Source organism: Myotis daubentonii, chromosome 9 (assembly GCF_963259705.1).
Source record: "Myotis daubentonii chromosome 9, mMyoDau2.1, whole genome shotgun sequence".
NCBI classification, from domain to species: domain Eukaryota; kingdom Metazoa; phylum Chordata; class Mammalia; order Chiroptera; family Vespertilionidae; genus Myotis; species Myotis daubentonii.
This window is the reverse complement of record NC_081848.1, coordinates 7,080,113-7,089,184: the sequence shown is the minus strand read 5'-3', so window position 1 is coordinate 7,089,184 and position 9,072 is coordinate 7,080,113. Positions and strand designations below refer to the sequence as shown.

At 37.6% G+C, this 9,072-nt stretch overlaps 2 non-coding genes across 2 annotated transcripts; both read right to left on the bottom strand.

The window, feature by feature from the left end:
- Nucleotides 1-221: 221 nt before the first annotated feature.
- Nucleotides 222-379, bottom strand: LOC132242447 (small Cajal body-specific RNA 1). Its single transcript, XR_009454637.1, has one exon. It is a non-coding gene; the product is annotated as a small Cajal body-specific RNA 1 (non-coding RNA).
- Nucleotides 380-7,258: 6,879 nt separating this feature from the next.
- LOC132242502 (U6 spliceosomal RNA) lies at nucleotides 7,259-7,365 on the bottom strand. Its single transcript, XR_009454666.1, has one exon. It is a non-coding gene; the product is annotated as a U6 spliceosomal RNA (small nuclear RNA).
- Between the last annotated feature and the right edge of the window lie 1,707 nt (nucleotides 7,366-9,072).

Here is a 9,072-nt window from a genome sequence, read left to right as displayed (position 1 = left end):
TTTCTCTCTCTCTCTCTCTCTTCCTTCCTCTCTCTCTAAAAAAATTAATAAACATATCCTCAGGTGAGGATTAAATTTCTTTTTAGCTGATTTGAGAGAGAAACATTGATTAGTTACTCCACCTATTTATGCATTCATTGGTTAATTCTTATATGTGCCCTAACCGGGAAACTGAACCTGCAACCTCGGCTTATTGGGATGACACTCCAACCACCTGGCCAGGGAGTGCCACTAAGTTATAACTCAGAGTGTGTCTTTACACAATGGCCTTAAAAGACTCCACTTTTGTTTTAATATTGCACTTTTTAAATCTCTCTGTCTCTCTGTGTGTGTGTGTCTCTCTCTCTGTCTCTCTCTCTATATATATGTATATATACATATATTTATTTATTTCAGAGAGGAAGGGAGAGGTAGAGAGAGACAGAAACATCAATGATGAGAGAGAATCATTGATCAGCTGCCTCCTACACGCCCCCTACTGGGGACTGAGCCCACAACCCTGGTATGTGCCCTTGACTAAAATCGAACCTGGGACCCTTCAGTGTGCAGGCTGATGCTCTATCCCTTGAGCTAAACTAGCTAGAATAATATTGCACTTCTTAAACTCAGCTATTATACCATACACATTGTTTTAAAACAGTAAAACATTTCCATGTTACATTTAAAGATACACTAGGGCTACACGTGTAATCAAAGTAGTATTAAAAATAAAGCAAGGGATGCAAGACATCGAAGTCAGGGGTGATTACATCAGGTGGGAGGAAGTGATGTGGATACAGGTGATCAAAGTGGTAAACAGAAGGGATTTTAAGAGTGGGGCAATACTATTTTAAGTTGGGTGGTAAGTACACAGGTACTGGTTTCAGTTTATGTACACTGTTTTTACATATTATTGTATAATGTTTTAAAAATCAACATCTGTCGCCTGGCCAGTGTGGCTCAATTGGTTGGAGCATCGTTCATACACTAAAAGGACAGGGATTTGATTTTCTGTCAGGGCACATGCCCTGACAATCCTCCAATGTTTCGTTTCTCTTTCACTCTCATTCTCTCCCTTTCTCTTTCTCTAAAAACAAACAAATAAAAACAAAACGAAGGCAAACAAACAAACAAAATAAACAAGCAAGAAACCTGCGAGCCACTCTGGATTTGGCCACCAGCTGCCAGTAGCACAGCACAGTCACCGAGCGCATGGGCTCTAAGGGCAGGCGCCCTATCAAATCGGAATCCCCACTCCACCACTACACAGTTCTGTAGACTCGGGCAGTTACTGAAATTCTCTCCAAACTAAGGCATGCAGAAGAAATCCAGCTGTTTGTCAATTTTGCTTATTTATTTACTTATTATTATATTTAGTCCTCACCCGAGGATATTTTTCCATTGATTTTTAGAGAGAGTGGAAGAGAGAGAGAAATATTCATGTGAGAGAAATACATCAATTGGTTGCCTCCTGTGTATGTCCTGACCAGGGCCCCGGCCAGGAGGAGCCTGAAACCGAGGTGTGTGCCCTTGACCAAAATCGAAACCAGGATCCTTTGGTCTGCAGGATGAGGCTCTATCCACTGAGCAAACCCAGCTTGGGCCGTTTGTCAATTTTGTATTGTACTCCATCTAAGAATGGTTTGTACAATTTTTAAGTGGTTAGAAAAACTGCCCTCAACCACTGCTATTGAACTAAATGGCTTTGGAAATTAGCTTTTGCTGTGGGCTTGATACTATTTCTCAATGAATTAAACCTAAAGCTATAAGGCAAACAGCACTTAGACACCAAACTTATACTGTAGTAAAGTCATCCCAACAGCTAACATTGTTTGAATCACAAGTGATCTAAAGCTGTGTTATATACTTGCTGTGCTGTTACTAACAAATTTGCAGTACATACATTTTCTGTATTCAAACTACAGTTCCAACAGCGTCTTTCCGACCTGGATGTAGGTAAAAAGAAAATGTCCATATTTTAAAAACCTATTTAAATGTGCAATCGAGTACCTAAACTTCACTTGGAAGCAATTAATCTGCAACATAATGACATGCTAAAAGGTAAATATTGAGAATAATTTAACAGAATTGTATAAATGCTTTGCAACAAATATGCTCAATTAAAACCCTATGCTCATGGACTGATATCAGTATTTAGCAACGCCTATGACAGAAAACTTTAGACATTTTCAAAGATAAAATACATAACATCTCGCTTAAAATCGCACGAGCTGAGCCAGGTGTTTGAGCATGAGCTACCTGTGACTCTAGGCATTGTGCCATCTCCTTCATAAATACTTACTTTCTTGGCTAAAAAAAAAAAAAAAAAAAATCACATTAATAGATGAGCATTTGCTATTGATTTTGATCATAGGAAACACTAACTTTAAACTCCAATTAAGGAAAATGATATCCCTCCCAAAAATAATTTTATCTTCTCCTTAATGGTATTAGTATTATAAAAAGATTGTATCAGTTATTATATTTTAAATTTCATCAACATGAATTTTGTGGATATTTGTTTTATCTCTTGTTATTTTTTTAAAAGTTATTTATTTTTGAAATATGTTTTTATTGACTATTAGAGAGAGAGGGGGATAGATAAAAACATCGATGAGAGAGAAACATCATCTATTGGCTGCCTCCTGCGTGCCCCCTACTGGGGTTGATCAAGCCCACAACCTAGGCATGTGCCCTGACCAAGAATCAAACTGGTGATTTCTTGGTTCATGGGTCGATGCTCAACCACTGAACTATTCCAGCTGGGCATTGTGTCTGTTGTTATGTAAGTACACACATAATACTCTCAGTTTTTCCTCTTGGACTATGTAGATTAAAAAAGGGTTTCTATGGAAAGTAAACTCACAGGGCGATCTGATTATAAATTTCTAACTGGGCAGCTAGCTCATGGTGGGTAGTCGCCCCAGGCATATAACTTTAGTAAAAGGTTTACCTTTGCTTTAAGCCAACGCTGAATGCATTGTTTCTATGCATCTACGTCAGTGCTTTTCAACAGTGGGCTGCAAGAATTTTTAAAACATGCAATACCTGACTGTTTAGTCAGAGGCACTGACTTCATTTCCCTTCGATTGTCAAATTTAAAAACTGCTAATAGCCATCCGCCACTGTGGCTCAGTGGTTGAGTGTCGACCTATGAATCAGGAGGTCATGGTTCGATTCCTGGTCAGAGCACATGCCTAGGTTGCCTGCTTGATCCCCAGTGTCGGGTGTGCAAGAGGCGACCAATGGGTGATTTTTCTCATCATTGATGTTTCCCTCTCCCTCCCTCTTCCTTCCTCTCTGAAATCCCTAAAAACTTATTTTTTAAAAAATGCTAACAGCCAATGCAACAATAGCTGTCCAGTGTGAATGAATAAAAATTGCAAGTATTTTATGGTGTGCTACAGAATTTTAATAATTAGTTTATGTGTGCCATGAAAAAGGTTGATCTAGATTAATATACCATTGAAATAACCACCCTCCTTGGCAGAGTAGCTCAGTTGGTTAGAACGTTGTCCTATTTTCAAAACGTTGCAGGTTCGATTTCCTGATGGGCATATACAAAAATCAACCAATGAACACATAAATAAGTGGAACAACAAATCAATATTTTCTCTCTCTAAAAAAAAATGGCCCTCGCCAGTTTTGCTCAGTGGATAGAGCTTTGGCCTGGGGACTGAAGGGTCCTGGGTTAGATTCTGGTCAGGGAGCATGCAAGGGGCAGTCAATCAATTATTCTCTCTCATCATTGATGTTTCTATCTCTCTCACCCTCTCCCTTCCTCTCTGAAATCAATAAAAATATATTTTTTGAATGATAGCTTTGCTGGATAAAGTAATCTTGGTTGTAGGTTCTTGGCATTCATCACTTTGAATATTTCTTGCCACTCCCTTCTGGCCTGCAAAGTTTCTGTTGAAAAATCAGCTGGCGTTCGTATGGGTACTCCCTTGTAGGTAACTGACTTTCATTCTCTTGCTACTTTCTCTTGCTGCTCTTGGCATTTTAATTATGATGTGTCTTGGTGTGGTCCTCTTTGGATTCCTTTTGTTTGGGGTTCTCTGCGCTTCCTGGACCTGTAAGTCTATTTCTTTCACCAGGTGGGGGAAGTTTTCTGTTATTATTTCTTCAAATAGGTTTTCTTTTTTTTTTAAATATATTTTTATTGATTTTTTACAGAGAGGAAGGGAGAGAGATAGAGAGTCAGAAACATCGATGAGAGAGAAACATCGATCAGCCGCCCCCTGCACATCCCCCACCGGGGATGTGCCCGCAACCCAGGTACATGCCCTTGACCGGAATCGAACCTGGGACCTTTCAGTCCGCAGGCCAACGCTCTATTCACTGAGCCAAACCAGCTTTGGCCAAATAGGTTTTCAATATCTTGTTCTCTCTCTTCTTCTGGTACCCCTATAATTCGGATGTTGGTACGCTTGAAGCTGTCCCAGAGGCTCCTTACACTATCTTCATATTTTTGGATTCTTTTTTCATTTTGATTTTCTGGTTGGGTGTTTTTTGCTTCTTCGTATTTCAAATCATTGACTTGATTCTTGCAATCCTCTAGTCTGCTGTTGGGAGTCTGTATAATATTCTTTATTTCAGTCAGTGTATACTTAATTTCTAGTTGATCCTTTATCACAACCTCAAGGGTCTCATTAGATTTCTTGTAGATCTCATTAAGTCTATCGGCAGTTTCTAGAAAATTCTTGAAAAACCTTAAAAGTGTGGTTTTGAACTCTATATCCAGTAGTTTGCTTTCCTCCATTTCTGTCATTTGTGTCCTTTTTCTTTGTCTCCGCATTTTTTATGCTTCCCTGTGTTGATAAAGTGGTTTTCTGTGCTGAGTGTCCTCTAGGAAGGTCAGATAAAGAGCTTCACAGATAAGAAAAAGCTAAAGGAGTTCATCACCACCAAACCAGTATTATATGAAATGCTGAAAGGTATCCTTTAAGAAGAGGAAAAAGAAGAAAAAGGTAAAGATACAAATTATGAACAACAAATACACATCTACCAACAAGTGAATCTGAAAATCAAGTGAATAATCTGATGAACAGAATGAACTGGTGATTATAATAGAATCAGGGCATAGAAAGGGAGTGGACTGGCTATTCTTGGGGGGGAAAGGGGTGAGGGAGATGCGGGAAGAGACTGGACAAAAATCATGCACCTATGGATGAGGACAGTGGATGGGGAGTGAGGGAGGTGGGTGGGATGGGAACTGGGTGGAGCAGAGTTATGGGGAGAAAAAAGAGGAACAAATGTAATAATCTGAACAATAAATATTTAATTAATAAAAAAAAATATATATTTTTAAATGAAAACAAAAAGAACCACCCTCAAAAGGCACATAATCTTTTCTTTAAATCTTTATTGTTGAAAGTATTACATATGTCCCCTTTTTCCCACATTGACCCCTGCCCCCACACCCCAGGCCCTCACCACCTCACTGTCTGTGTCCATGGGTTATGTATATATGTGGATCTTTGGTTGATTACTGCCAAACCACCCACCCTTCCCCACCTTCCCTCCAAGATTCCCAACTCTGCTCCATGCTTCCAAGTTTCTGGATCCACTCCATTCATCAATTTATTTTGTTCTTTCAATTCCACATATGAGTGAGATCATGTGATACTTGTCTTTCTCTGATTGATTTATTTCACTTACCATGATACTCTCCAAGTCTCTCCATGCTGTCTCAAAGGGTAAGAGATCCTTTTTTTACTTCTGCATAGTATTCCATGGTATAAATGTACCACAGCATTTTTATGCACTCATCTACAGATGCGTACTAGGGCTGTTTTCTGATCTTAGCTATTGTGGATTGTGCTACTATGAACATAGGGGTGCATACATTCTTTCTGATTGGTGTTTTGGGTTTCTTAGGATATATTCCTAGAAGTGGGATCACTGGGTCAAATGGCAGTTCCATATTTAAATTTTTGAGGAAACTCCATACTGTTTTCCACAGTGGCTGCACCAGTCGGTATTCCCACCAGCAGTGTACTAGGGTTCCCTTTTCTCCACATCTTTGCCACCACTTGTCATTTGTTGATGGTAGCCATTCTGACAGGTGTGAGGTGATATCTCATTGTCATTTTCATTTGCATCTCTCTGGTGATCAGTGACTTTAAGCATTTTTTCATGTCTCTTGGCCATCTGTATGTCCACTTTGGAGAAGTGTCTATTTACATCATTTGCCCATTTTTAATTGGGTTGTTTGTCTTCCTTTTGTTAAGTTGTATGAGTTCCTTATATATTTTGGATATTAACCCTTTATCAGATGTATCATTGCCAAATATGTTCTTTCATACACTGCGCTCTTTTCATTTTGTTGTTTCTTCTGCTGTGCAGAAGCTTTTTATTTTGATGTAGTCCCGTTTGCTTATTTTCTCCTTAGTTTCCTTTGCCCTAGGAGATGTTTCCATAAACATACTGCTATGAGAGAAGTCTGAGATTTTGCTTCCTGAGGTTTCTTCTATGATTTTTATCATTTCCCAACTTACGTTTAAGCTTTTATACATTTAGAGTTTATTTTTGCATATGGTGTAAGTCGGTGATCTAGTTTCTTTCTTTTTTTCTTTCGTGTTTTTGGGTTTTTTTTTGCATGTATCTGTCGAATTTTCCCAACACTATTTATTGAAGAGATTGTCTTGACTCCATTGTATGCTTTCGTCTCCTTTGTCAAATATTAATTGAGCATAATGGACTGGGTCGACTTCTGGGGTCTCTGTTCTGTTCCATTGATCTGTATGTCTGTTCAGTACTAGACTGTTTTGATTACAGTGGCTTTGTAGTATAACTTGACATCTGGCATTGTGATTACTCCAACTTTGTTCTTCTTTCTCAAGACTGCTGCAGATATTCAGGGTCTTTTTTGGTTCCATATAAATTTTTGGAGTGTTTCTTCTAGATCTTTAAAACATGTTCATATTTTAATAGGGATTGATTTGAATCTGTAGATTGCCTGGGGTAGTATGGACATTTTATAAGTACTGTGCGCTAACCGATTATGCCACTGGAGCTCAAGTATGGACATTTTAATGATGTTGATTCTACCAATCCATGAACACAGAATATTCTTCCACTTGTCTATATCTTCTTCTATCTCTTTTTTTCAATGTATTGTAGTTTTTTTAGTACAAATCTTTGTCTCCTTGGTTAAGTTTATTCTTAGTATCTCATTTTTTTTTGTGGCCATGGTAAATGGGACTTTTTTTTTTTTTAGTTTCTCTTTATGAGAATTCATTATTGGTGTATAAAAGAGCCATTGATTTTTTAAAAAAAAAATATGGAATGCTTCACGAATTTGCGTGTCATCCTTGTACAGGGGCCATGCTAATCTTCTCTGTGTTGTTCCAATTTTAGTATATGTGCTACTGAAGCGAGCACGGGCCATTAATTTTTGCGGGTTGATTTTGTATCCTGCTACATTGCCAAATTCATTTATTAAATCTCGTAGTTTTTGGTGGAGTCTTTAGGGATTTCTATATACCATATCATGGCATCTGGGCATAATGAGAGTTTTATTTCCTCCTTTTATTTCTTCTTCTGGTCTGATCACTGTGGCTAGGAATTCCAGTACTATGTTGAATAAGAGTGGTGAAAGCGGACATCCCTGTCTTGTTCCTGTTCCTAGGGGAAATGGATTTCGTTTTGCCCATTGAGTATGATGTTGGCTGTAGGTTTGTCATACATGGCCTTTATCATGTTGAGATATGATCTGTCTATTCCCATTTTGCTGAGAGTTTTCATCAAAAATGGGTGTTGGATAGTGTCAAATGCTTTTTCTGCACCAATTGATATGATTATGTGATTTTTGTCTTTCAATTTATGTGATATATCACGTTTATTGATTTGCAAATATTGTACCAATCTTGCATCCCTAGAATAAATCCCACTTTTTCATAGTGTATGATCTTTTTAATATATTGCTGGGTTGATTTTCTAATATTTTGTTGAGTATTTTAGCATCTATGTTCATCAGGGACATTAGCCTATAATTCTCTTTCTTTGTATTGTCTTTATCTAGTTTTGGAATTAGGAGAATGCTGGCCTCATCAAAGGAGCTTGGACATGTTCCTTCCTCTTGGATTTTTTAGAATAGTTTGAGGAGTATAGGTGTTATTTTTTCTTTGAATGTTTGGTAAAACTCCCCTTTGAAGCCATCTGGCCCCGGGCTTTTCTTTGCTGGGAGTTTTCTTTTATTACTGTTTCTATTTCATCAGTTGTTACTGGCCTATTCAGGTTTTCTGATTCTTCCTCTTTAAGTGTTTGGAGATTTTATTTTTCTAGGAATTTTTCCATGTCATCCACATTGTCCAGCTTCTTGGCATATAGTTGTTCGTAGTATTTTCTTACAATCCTTTGTATTTCTGTAATGTCAGTGGTTACTTCTTCACTTTCCTTTCTGATTTCATTTTTTGGGTCCTCTCTCTTTGCTTCTTGATGAATCTGGCTTAACAGTTCATCAATCTTGTTTATCCTTTCAAAGAACCAGTTCTTTATTTCATTGATTTTTTTTGGTATTGCTTTTTAGTCTCTATGTCATTTATTTCTGCTCTAATCTTTATTATTTTCTTCCTTCTACTTACTCTAGGTGTTTCTAATTATTCTCTTTCTAGTTTGTTAAGTTGTAGTGTTAAATAGTTTATTATTAATTTTTCTTGTTTTTTTGAGGTAGGCCTGTAGAGCTATGAACTTCCCTCTCAGGACTGCTTTCACTGTGTCCTATAGTTGTGTGTTCATTTTCATTTGTTTCTAGGAAGTTTTTTCTTTCTTTCTTGATCTCATTGATAACCCATTCATTGTTTAATAACATGCTATTTAGCCTCCATGTGTTTGAATGTTTTGGGGTGTTTTTACTGTAGTTGATTTCTAATTTCATTTCACTGTGATCTGAGATGATGCTTGGTATGATTTCAATCTTCTTGAACTTGTAGAGATTTATTTTGTGTACTAACATGTGGTTTATTTTTGTGAATGATCCATGTGCCTTTTAGATGAATGTATATGCTGCAGCTTTGGGATGAAATGTTTTATAAATATCAGTTAAATCCATCCTGTCCAATGTGTCCTTTAGAGTCACTGTTACCTTAT